This window comes from Scyliorhinus torazame, chromosome 9, assembly GCF_047496885.1.
Source record: "Scyliorhinus torazame isolate Kashiwa2021f chromosome 9, sScyTor2.1, whole genome shotgun sequence".
In the NCBI taxonomy this organism is placed as follows: domain Eukaryota; kingdom Metazoa; phylum Chordata; class Chondrichthyes; order Carcharhiniformes; family Scyliorhinidae; genus Scyliorhinus; species Scyliorhinus torazame.
This window is the reverse complement of record NC_092715.1, coordinates 13,293,846-13,305,784: the sequence shown is the minus strand read 5'-3', so window position 1 is coordinate 13,305,784 and position 11,939 is coordinate 13,293,846. Positions and strand designations below refer to the sequence as shown.

General features: G+C 55.8%; 1 long non-coding RNA gene across 1 annotated transcript; it reads right to left on the bottom strand.

The window, feature by feature from the left end:
- Nucleotides 1–6,797: 6,797 nt before the first annotated feature.
- LOC140429067 (uncharacterized) lies at nt 6,798–11,115 on the bottom strand. Its single transcript, XR_011948976.1, has 2 exons — nt 9,785–11,115; nt 6,798–7,555 (listed from the first exon to the last, which is right to left on the bottom strand). It is a non-coding gene; the product is annotated as an uncharacterized lncRNA (long non-coding RNA).
- Between the last annotated feature and the right edge of the window lie 824 nt (nt 11,116–11,939).

The following is an 11,939-nucleotide window of genomic DNA, read 5'->3' as shown; positions in this document are numbered from 1 at the left end:
GCGCGTATGTGGGCCAGACTAGGATCATCAGCTGGCATATTTGCTGCTGTCAGAGTCACGTGTGCCTCAATTTGACGCACGAACCCCTCTGCATCTGGTGGTGTGCTCACTGCTCGGGAAAGAGTGTCCGCCACGATGAGTTCCTTCCCCGGAGTGTAGATCAGTTCAAAATCGTACCTCCTGAGTTTGAGTAAGATGCGCTGGAGGCGAGGAGTCATGTCGTTCAGGTCTTTGTTAATGATGTTGACCAGGGGGCGGTGGTCAGTTTCGACCGTGAATCGTGGCAGGCCATACACATAGTCGTGGAACTTGTCCAGTCCAGTTAACAAGCCCAGGCATTCTTTTTCGATTTGCGCGTAGCGCTGTTCGGTAGGGGTCATGGCTCGTGAGGCATACGCAACCGGGGCCCATGATGACGTGCTGTCTTTTTGGAGGAGTACCGCTCCAATACCAGATTGGCTGGCGTCTGTTGAGATCTTTGTGGGGCGAGTCGTGTCAAAGAAGGCCAGCACTGGTGCCGTGACCAGTTTGTGCTTGAGCTCCTCCCATTCCCGCTGATGCGACTGGTGCCAGTTGAATTCCGTCGATTTTTTTACGAGATGGCGCATGTTTGTTGTATGAGAAGCCAGGTTGGGAATGAACTTCCCAAGGAAGTTGACCATGCCGAGGAATCTTAAGACAGCCTTCTTGTCAGCCGGTCGTGGCATGGCTGTGATGGCACTAACCTTGTCTGCATCGGGACGGACCCCGGACCTTGAGATGTGGTCCCCGAGGAATTTCAGCTCCGTCTGGCCGAAAGCACACTTCGCACGGTTGAGACGCAGGCCATTTTGCCGTATGCGGGTGAAGACACGTCGAAGACGATGCATGTGTTCCTGCGGAGTGGTGGACCAAATGATGATATCGTCCACATATACACGTACCCCTTCGATGCCTTCCATCATCTGTTCCATAATGCGGTGGAATACTTCAGATGCCGAAATGATGCCGAATGGCATCCGGTTGTAGCAGAATCTGCCAAAAGGGGTGTTGAATGTGCATAGTCTTCGGCTGGCCGGGTCCAGTTTGATCTGCCAGAATCCTTTGGACGCATCCAATTTAGTGAATATGTTGGCTCGCGCCATCTCGCTGGTGAGGTCTTCTCGTTTCGGGATGGGATAGTGTTCCCGCATGATGTTGTTGTTCAGATCTTTTGGATCTATACATATACGGAGCTCGCCAGAGGGCTTCTTTACACAGACCATGGAGCTGACCCATGGCGTGGGCTCCGTGACCTTGGATAGGACCCCTTGGTCCTGAAGAATCTGCAGTTGTGCCTTGAGGCGGTCTTTGAGAGGCGCAGGAACCCTGCGAGGTGCGTGAACGACAGGGATGGCGTCCGGTCTGAGTCGAATCTTGTACGTGTGTGGCAATGTCCCCATGCCTTCAAAAACCTCCTGGTTGTGAGCGAGGAGGGAATGGAGATTCGCGTGGAACTCAGCATCCGGGAAGTCGGATATCTCATCTGGAGAGAGAGACATGATGCGCTGTACCAGGTGAAGGACCTTACACGCTTGTGCGCCCAGTAACGAGTCCTTTGATGAGCCCACAACTTCGAAGGGGAGTGTGGCCGTGTACCTCTTGTGAGTCACCTGTAGCTGGCAAGATCCTATGGACGGGATAACGTTCCCGTTATAGTCAACCATCTTAAGCCGGGATGGTGTGATGGGTGGTTTGACCTTCATGGCCTGGACTGCAGAGTAAGCAATCAGGTTGGCGGATGCGCCGGTGTCCAGACGGAAGGCGACGCGCGATCGGTTGACCGTCAGGGTGGCACACCACTCATCGTCTGGATTGATGGCATTGACCTTGTTGACATCAATGACGGCAACTCGGAAGTCATCCTGGTCATCTGCATCACTTAATTGGAAGTCTTGATGCGTGGGCTGGACGGTCCTGACTCGTGTGCGAGGTTGTCGAGGATGCGCCGGATCCATGGGTTGAGCCGCACGACAGCGGGCTGCGTAGTGGCCTATCATGGCACATCTGTTGCACTGTCGGTATTTTGCAGGACATTGCCCTTTTAAGTGTAGACCTCCACAATTTCTGCACGTCATGACGTCACGGCGTTCGTTGCGCCACTGCGCATGCGCAGTGCGATCTTGCGGTGGGCGCGCCTGCGCAGTGCGTCCCTCGTTGTGGCCGTTATTTTTGGCGCGCACCTGCGCGGGAGACCGCGAAAAGCGCGGGAAGCGGCCGCTGTCGTCCGGGCCGTGGGGCGGGAAGAAATCGACGGCCTGGATGCGTTCAACGTCGTGGGCGGCCTGGCTTGCCGATTCGACGGCTGGGGACCCCCTCCGTGCCAACTCGGACGCCTGAAATCGGGCAAAACGGCAGGTAGCATTTTCATGGAGGACACAGGCTTCCACAGCAGACGCTAAGGTGAGGCTCTTTATTTTAAGAAGCTGCTGGCGTAGGCCACTAGAGGCAACGCCAAAAACAATCTGGTCCCTGATCATGGACTCTGTAGTGGTGCCGTAACCGCAGGACTGCGCTAGAATCCGGAGGTGCGTCAAAAAGGGTTGAAAAAGCTCCTCCTTACCTTGCAGGCGTTGCTGAAAGATGTATCTTTCAAAAGTTTCGTTTACTTCAGTTTGAAAGTGCTGGTCCAGTTTGAGGATGACCGTGTCATATTTGGCCTGGTTTTCGCCTTCTTCGAACACCAGTGAATTAAAGACATCGTTCGGGTGGGGGCCTGCGTAGAAGAGGAGCATTGCAATCTTCGAATCATCCGAGGCATTCTGTTTTTCGGTGGCACGGATGTACAGGTCAAATCGCTGCCTGTAGAGCTTCCAGTTGGTGCCTAGGTTCCCCGTGACTTGCATCGGCTGCGGTTTGCCGGTGTGGTCCATGTCCAGAATGGCAGGTTAGTAGGCAGGTATCGATCCACTCCTGTACCATGTGGTGTTGGGTGTTCTGACACACAGAAGAGCCAACACAGTTGCATATGGTACAACACTTCTTTATTTAAACTCACTATTTACAACTTGGTCTTTGCACTCTGCACGTGGGGGGCTCCCTGCTTGTGGTGTTTCATCAGCTCTTTCTGTTCCCTTCTCCCCAGACCTCCTGACCTCCAGGTGTCGTGCTCGTGCTTTTTATGTGGTTGGTGTTCTTGTCTGTGATTGGTTGTGGTGTTGTGTACTCTGATTTGCCTGTTAGTGTGTCCATCATGATGTGTGTGTTTGAATATCATGACACTGAGCAGATACTGACGCAGTTCATCGCTCATGAACGATGTACCCCGGTCGCTGTGGATATAAGCAGGGAAACCGAACAGGGTGAAGATGCTGTGCAGTGCCTTAATCACCGTGGCTGAGGTCATGTCGGTGCAGGGAATGGCGAATGGGAAACGGGAGAACTCATCGATCACGGTGAGGAAATAGGCATAACGATTAGTGGACGGGAGGGGCCCCTTGAAGCCCACGCTCAGTCGCTCAAAGGGGCCCGAGGCCTTCACGAGCCGAACCTTGTCTGGCCGATAGAAGTGCGGTTTGCACTCCGCACAGACTTGGCAGGCCCTGACCATGGCCTTGACCTCCTTGGTTGAGTAAGGTAGGTTGCGGGACTTGATAGAATGGACGAGCCGGGTAACGCCCGGGTGGCAGAGGTCATTGTGGATGGCTTGCAGGCGGTCCTCCTGCGCGTTGGCGCATGTGCCGCGGGACAGGGCATCTGAGGGCTCGTTGAGCTCCCCTGGACGATACTTGATATCGTACGAGTAGGTGGAGAGTTCGATCCTCCACCTCAAAATGTTATCGTTTTTTTATTTTGCCCCGTTGCGTGTTATCGAACATATAGGCGACCGACCATTGGTCGGTGACGAGGGTAAACCTCCTACCGGCTAGGTAGTGTCTCCAGCACCGCACAGCCTCCACAATGGCTTGTGCCTCCTTTTCGACTGCAGAGTGTCGAACCTCGGAGGCGGTGAGGGTTCGGGAGAAGAACGCTACTGGTCTGCCTTCCTGATTGAGGGTAGCAGCCAGGGCGATGTCTGATGCATCTCTCTCTACCTGGAAAGGGATGGTTTCGTCCACCGCGTGCATGGCGGCCTTGATGATGTCGGCCTTGATGCGGTTGAAGGCCAATTGAGCCTCAGCCGAGAGGGGAAAAGTGGTGGTCTTTAGGAGTGGGCGGGCTTTGTCCGCATACTTGGGGACCCACTGGGCGTAATAAGAGAAAAGCCCCAAGCACCGTTTGAGGGCCTTGAGGCTGCGGGGTAGAGGGAGTTCCTTAAGGGGGCGCATGCGGTCGGGGTCGGGACCTAGGACCCCTTCTTCCGCGACATAGCCGAGGATGGCCAGCCGGGTGGTGTGGAAAACGCATTTGTCCTCGTTATAGGTCAGGTTAAGGGCTCGGGTGGTCTGGAGGAACTTTTTGAGGTTAGCGTCATGGTCCTGCTGATCATGGCCGCAGATGGTGACATTGTCCAAGTACGGGTATGTAGCCCGCAAACCGTACTGGTCCACCATTTGGTCCATCGCCCTTTGAAAGACGGAGACCCCATTTGTGACACCAAAGGGGACCCTGAGGAAGTGGAAGAGCCGGCCGGCTGCTTCGAAGGCAGTATAGGGGCGGTCTTTTGGTCGGATGGGGAGCTGGTGGTAGGCGGATTTGAGGTCGACCGTGGAAAAGACTCGGTATTGGGCGATCCGATTTACCATTTCCGCGATGCGAGGAAGGGGGTACGCATCAAGCTGCGTGAATCGGTTTATGGTCTGGCTATAATCCACGACCATCCGTTTCTTCTCCCCGGACCGGACTACCACCACTTGCGCTCTCCAAGGGCTGTTGCTAGCCTCGATGACCCCCTCTCCCAGTAAGCGCTGGACCTCTGACTTGATAAAAGCCATATCTTGGGCACTGTAGTGGCGGGAGGATATAAATTTTGAAACGGATGTATTTGGCACCCTGGATCGAGAGATCCGCAATACAGTACCCCGTGATTTGTACCGAGTGGGACCCTGATGCGAGGGCTATGGTTTGGGATGTGGGATGGGTGCATAGGGAGCAGCGCCTTACCGTTTCAGGGTGGATAAAGCTCTCCGTGCTCCCGGAGTCAAGGAGGCATACAGTGTCGCGCCTGTTGACTTGGACCTTCATCATCGAGTTCTGCAGGTGTTTTGGCCTAGTTTGGTCGAGGGTGATCGCACCCAGTCGCGGGTAGTCGGAGTCCTCAGCCGAGTCGGACTCGTAAAATGGCCGCTGCCGTTGGTCGCACGTGTCGGGTCGAGAAGATGGCCGCCGACAAGATGGCCGCTCCCATGATTCGCACGAGGCTGATGACGCGTCAGAAGGGGGCATGTCGGGTCGGTGCGCAGCAGCATTTTCGGACCGGCTGTTGTTTGTTTTTCTGGCCCCTGGGTCTGGCCAGGCAGACCCTCGCAAAATGCCTTTTCTTCCCGCAGTTGCTGCAGATCACGGAGCGGGCTGGGCAGCGTGGGCGTGGGTGCTGGCCCTGCCCCCATGGTGAGCGGGTCACCGCGTGGCGCAGGCCTGTAATACGGTTGAGTCTGAGGAAGTCTGGGGGGTCTCGCAGAGTCCGCGGGGTACGTACCCAAGTTATGTCGGGCTACCTCCAGCGAGGAGGCGAGCGTTAGCGTGCCCTGGAGGTCTTTTGCCCCGTTTTCGAGCAGCCGCTGCCGGATGTAGGTCGAGCGGATGCCGGACACGAAAGCGTCTCTGATGTGCAGGTTCATATGGACTTCCCCTGTCACATCCTGATGGTCACAGTCCCTGGCCAGCGTGGTGAGTTTCTCGACGAATTCGTCGAGCGATTGCCCCGAGCGCTGCCGGCAGGTCGAGATCAGGTGCCTGGCGTGTACCTCCGCTTGCGGAGTAGCTTGACCGCCTCTTCATAAGTCGTTGCCTTTTCGAGCGTGGCGGAGATTCTGTGACTCACCCGGGCGTGGAGTAGGCTCAGCTTGCGTGGCCCCAGGATGGGAATCTCTGCGGAGTCCAGGTAGGCCTCGAAGCACCGCAGCCAGTATTAAAAAATTTCCTTCGCCTCCGGTGTCCGTGCTTCCAGATTGAGCTTCTCTCGTTTTAGGCCTGCGTCCATCCTGAACCTAGTTTAGTCTAGTTTCTGAACTGAATGTGGCAAAGATGATGTGAGATAAAATGTTTTACACAGCGAGTGGTTAGGATCCGGAATGTTCTGTCTGAGAGTGTGGCAGAGACAGATTCACACAGCGAGTGGTTAGGATCCAGAATGTTCTGTTTGAGAGTGAGAGAGACAGATTCACACAGCGAGTGGTTAGGATCCGGAATGTTCTGTCTGAGGGTGTGGTGGAGACAGATTCACACAGCGAGTGGTTAGGATCCGGAATGTTCTGTCTGAGAGTGAGAGAGACAGATTCACACAGCGAGTGGTTAGGATCCAGAATGTTCTGTCTGAGAGTGAGAGAGACAGATTCACACAGCGAGTGGTTAGGATCCGGAATGTTCTGTCTGAGAGTGTGGCAGAGACAGATTCACACAGCGAGTGGTTAGGATCCAGAATGTTCTGTCTGAGAGTGTGGTGGAGACAGATTCACACAGCGAGTGGTTAGGATCCGGAATGTTCTGTCTGAGAGTGAGAGAGACAGATTCACACAGCGAGTGGTTAGGATCCGGAATGTTCTGTCTGAGAGTGTGGCAGAGACAGATTCACACAGCGAGTGGTTAGGATCCGGAATGTTCTGTCTGAGAGTGAGAGAGACAGATTCACACAGCGAGTGGTTAGTGATGCGACCATTAATTCACTCGAAGACACGTGGAGAAGTAAACCGTGGTTTTAATCAGCTTAGAACTGAGCCTGCCTGTGACCGGTACAACACTGAAGGCGGCCCCGCAGCTCAGCTGCCTTTATACTTCCTGTAAAGGGGGCGGAGCCATGGGCGGAGCCCGTACATGCCCCAACATATCCCCTGTCGGTGAAGCCACACAATGGCCCATAGGTAGAGCGACAGGGTTAATAACATAACACAGCGCACTGGTGAATTATCAGTAATTATACATTAAACACATTCACCCCCTGTTTATAAATGAAGTCCGGCGGGGGTGACGGGCTCATAGATTCAGTCGGTTCGGTGCCCGGACCATATGTTGCGACCGCCGAAGCACTGGTGTTGCAGCCGCTTCGGGTGGCTGTGGAAGTGGGTCCGGAGCAGGCACAGGCGAGGACTCCGGGAGCGGCTCTTCCGGAGCTTCATTCCTGTGGACCAGTGCGGCGGGTGGGAGGGAGCGCGGGAACCATATAGGGGTGGGGGCGCTGAACATGGGTGGTCGGACGGGACATAGTGTGGGGGATGCAGTAGTGGGAGTGGTGGTGGAGCCTGCGGGCGCCAGGTCCCAGAGGGAGACGGTATCTTGCCGGCCATCGGGGTGTTCGACGTAGGCATAGTGTGGGTTGGAATGCAGGAGCTGGACCCTCTCTACCAGGGGGTCGATCTTATGGCTCCGAACATGTTTTTGGAGGAGGACTGGACCCGGTGTCATCAGCCAGGGCGGAAGCGAGGTCCCTGAGGTAGGTCCCCTAGGGAAAACAAACAAACAGTCATGAGGAGTCTGGTTTGTGACCGTGCAAAGGAGGGACCTAATAGAGTGGAGCGCATCGGGGAGGACCTCCTGCCAGTGAGAAACTGGGAGATTCCTAGACCGTAGGGTCAGTAGGACGGTCTTCCAGACCATCGCGTTCTCCCTCTCCACCTGCCCGTTTCCCTGGGGTTATAACTGGTAGTCCCGCTCGAGGCGGCGCCCTTACTGAGCAGGTACTGACGCAGTTCGTCGCTCATGAACGACGAGCCCCGGTCGCTGTGGACATAACTGGGGAAACCAAACAGGGTGAAGACACTATGCAGGGCTTTAAGGACAGTGGGGGTGGTCATATCAGGGCAGGGCATGGCAAACGGGAAGCAAGAGAACTCATCTATGATGTTAAGGAAGTACGTGTTGCGGTTATTGGAGGGGAGGGGCCTTTTGAAATCGATACTGAGGCGTTCAAAGGGCCGGGATGCCTTTACCAGGTGGGCTTTATCCAGTCGATAGAAGTGCGGTTTACACTCCGCACAGATTTGGCAGTCTCTGGTTATAGCTCTGACCTCCTCGGTGGAGTAGGGCAGGTTGCGGGCCTTGATGTAATGGGTGAGCCGGGTGACCCCCGGGTGGCAGAGGTCATCGTGGATAGCCCGTAGTCGGTCATCTTGCCCGCTGGCGCATGTGCCGTGGGTCAGGACATCTGGTGGCTCGTTGAGCTTCCCAGGGCGATATACTATATCGTAGTTATAGGTGGAGAGTTCGATTCTCCATCTCAAGAACTTATCATTCTTGATCTTGCCCCGCTGCGTATTGTCAAACATGAAGGCTACCGATCGTTGGTCGGTGACGAGGGTAAACCTCCTACCAGCGAGGTAGTGCCTCCAGTGCCGCACGGCTTCCACGAGGGCTTGGGCTTCTTTTTCGACCGTGAAGTGTCGAATTTTGGAGGTGGTGAGGGTGCGTGAAAAGAACGCTACCGGCCTGCCTGCTTGGTTGAGGGTGGCGGCGAGAGCGACCTCTGAGGCGTCGCTCTCCACCTGGAAGGGGACGGACTCGTCCACCGCGCACATCGCAGCTTTGGCGATGTCCGCCTTGATGCAGTTGAAGGCCTGGCGGGCCTCGGCTGCCAGTGGAAAGAGGGTGGCCTTAAATAATGGGCGGGCTTTGCCCGCGTACTGGGGGACCCACTGGGCGTAATAGGAGAAAAATCCAAGGCACCTCTTCAGGGCCTTGGGACAGTGAGGGAGAGGGTGTTGTAGGAAGGGCGCATACGGTCAGGGTCAGGCCCTAGGACCCCGTTTCCACGACGTAGCCGAGGATGGCTAGCCTGGTTGTGCGGAAAACGCATTTCTCCTTGTTGTAGGTGAGGTTGAGTTTTTGGGCAGTTTGGAGAAATCGGTGGAGGTTGGCGTCGTGGTCCTGCTGATCATGGCCGCAGATGGTGACATTGTCCAAGTACGGAAACGTGGCCCGCAGCCCGTACTGGTCCACCATTCGGTCCATCGCTCGTTGGAACACCAAAACCCTGTTTGTGACGCCAAAGGGGACCTGGAGGAAATGGAAAAGGCGGCCGTCTGCCTCAAACTCCGTGTAGTGGCGGTCCTCCGGGCGGATTGGAGCTGGTGGTACGCAGACTTCAGATCTACCGTGGAGAACACGCGGTAGTGCGCAATCTGGTTTACCATATCTGCGATCCGGGGAAGGGGGTACGCATCGAGTTGCGTAAACCAGTTAATGGTCTGGCTGCAATCAACCACCATCCGGAACTTTCCCCCGGTCTTGACGACCACCACCTGAGCTCTCCAGGGGCTATTGCTGGCCTCTATGACCCCCCTCCCGCAAGAGACGCTGGACCTCGGGCCTAATGAACGTCCTGTCCTGCATACTATACCGCCTGCTTCTGGTGGCTACTGGCTTGCATTCGGCGGTGAGGTTTGCGAAGAGAGGGGGGGTGGTCGATTTTTAGAGTCGCAAGGCTGCATATGGTGAGCGGGGGCAGGGGCCCCCCGAACATAAGAGTTAGGCTCCTGAGGTTGCACTGGAAGTCGAGTCCAAAAAGGAGAGGAGCACAGAGGTCTGGGAGCACATATAGTTGAAAGTTAGCGTACTCAGCGCCCTGTATCGCTAGGGTTACAGTAGCGCACCCTTGGATTTGCACCGAGTGCGACCCAGAGGCGAGGGATATGGTTTGTTGCGTCGGGAGTATTGGGAGCGAGCAGCGTTTTACCATGTCCGGGTGAATGAAGCTCTCTGTGTTCCCGGAGTCGAAAAGGCAAGGTGTCTCGTACCCGTTAACCCGGACGGCCATCATGGAGCTCCGGAGGTGCTTAGGTCGCGACTGGTTCAAGTGACCGCGCTGAGGTGTGGGTAGCCGGCAGCGTGATCGAAGGTTCTGGGCCGGCCCCGCGATGGCTGTCCGTGTAGGTCGTACGCGTCGAGCGGCGTAGCAGATGGCAGCCAAGATGGCGGCCCCGTTGGTCGAGCGTGTCGGGCGGTGAGGAAGATGGCGTCCAAGATGGCGGCCCCCATCGATCGCACGTAGCCGGCCGCGTATGGGAGAATGGCCGAGATGGCGGCCCCCGTGGATGGCACATGTTATGCGGCGGTGGAGTCGGCAGACACGCTGCCACCTTGCGGGGTCTGCGGGTCTGTGAGTCTGTGGATCAGGCCTGTGAGTTTGAGTTCTTAGACCTGGCCAGGCAGACCTTGGCGAAGTGTCCTTTTCACCCGCAGCTGCTGCAGTTTGTGTTGCGGGCCGGGCAGTGCAGTCAGGGGTGTTGGGACTGGCCGCAAAAGTAGCAGGGTAGCCCCCCATGATGGGTTGGCGGCCGCGCGGCACAGGCCTGGGGAGGTCTCGGGTCGGGGGCCCACGAGGGGGTCGCGTGATCAGCCGGGAACGCAGTAAGGCTGTGAAAAGCGGCCTCCAGAGAGGTAGCCAGTATTACCGTGTCGTCCAGGTCCTGGGCCCCTTTTTTGAGCAGGCGCTGTCTCACATAGTTCGATCGGACCCCCGCCATGTAAACGTCTCAGACGGCGATCTCCATGTGCTGAGGGGCCGTAACGGCCTGGTAGTTACAGTTGCACATGAGGACTTTGAGGTCGCGTAGGTAATCATCGAGCGACTCCCCGGGGCACTGGTGGCGAGTGGTGAAAACGTGTCGCGCGTATACCTCATTCACAGGCCGCACTTGGAGGCGTTCGAGTAGTGCGAGGGCCTCTGTATAGGAAGCGGTTCCGTCGAGCTGGACAGAAATGCTGATTCCATTGTAGTATTTTAAGCTGATTAAATTGATGCGACCATCAATTCACTCGAAGACACGTGGAGAAGTAAACCGTGGTTTTAATCAGCTTAGAACTGAGCCTGCCTGTGACCGGTACAACACTGAAGGCGGCCCCGCAGCTCAGCTGCCTGTTTACTTCCTGTAAAGGGGGCGGAGCCATGGGCGGAGCCCGTACAGGCCCCAACATATCCCCTGTCGGTGAAGCCACACAATGGCCCATAGGTAGAGCGACAGGGTTAATAACATAACACAGCGCACTGGTGAATTCTCAGTAATTATACATTCACCACAGTTAGGATCCGGAATGTTCTGTCTGAGAGTGAGAGAGACAGATTCACACAGCGAGTGGTTAGGATCCGGAATGTTCTGTCTGAGAGTGAGACAGATTCACACAGCGAGTGGTTAGGATCCGGAATGTTCTGTCTGAGAGTGAGAGAGGCAGATTCACACAGCGAGTGGTTAGGATCCGGAATGTTCTGTCTGAGAGTGAGACAGATTCACACAGCGAGTGGTTAGGATCCGGAATGTTCTGTCTGAGAGTGAGAGAGGCAGATTCACACAGCGAGTGGTTAGGATCCAGAATGTTCTGTCTGAGAGTGAGAGAGATTCACACAGTGAGTGGTTAGGATCCGGAATGTTCTGTCTGAGAGTGAGAGAGACAGATTCACACAGCGAGTGGTTAGGATCCGGAATGTTCTGTCTGAGAGTGAGAGAGACAGATTCACACAGCGAGTGGTTAGGAGCCGGAATGTTCTGTCTGAGAGTGAGAGAGACAGATTCACACAGCGAGAGGTTAGGATCCGGAATGTTCTATCTGAGAGTGAGAGAGGCAGATTCACACAGTGAGAGGTTAGGATCCGGAATGTTCTGTCTGAGAGTGAGAGAGACAGATTCACACAGCGAGTGCGCTTCCTTGGCATGGTCAACCTCCGCGGGAAATTCATTCCCAACCTTGTCTCTCACACGACGACTCTGCGCCACCTCGTCAGAAAATCCACACAGTTCCAGTGGCAACACACACACCAGCTGGAATGGGAGGAGCTCAAACGCAAACTCACAACAGCACCAGTGTTGGCGTTTTTTGACACGTCTCGTGCCACC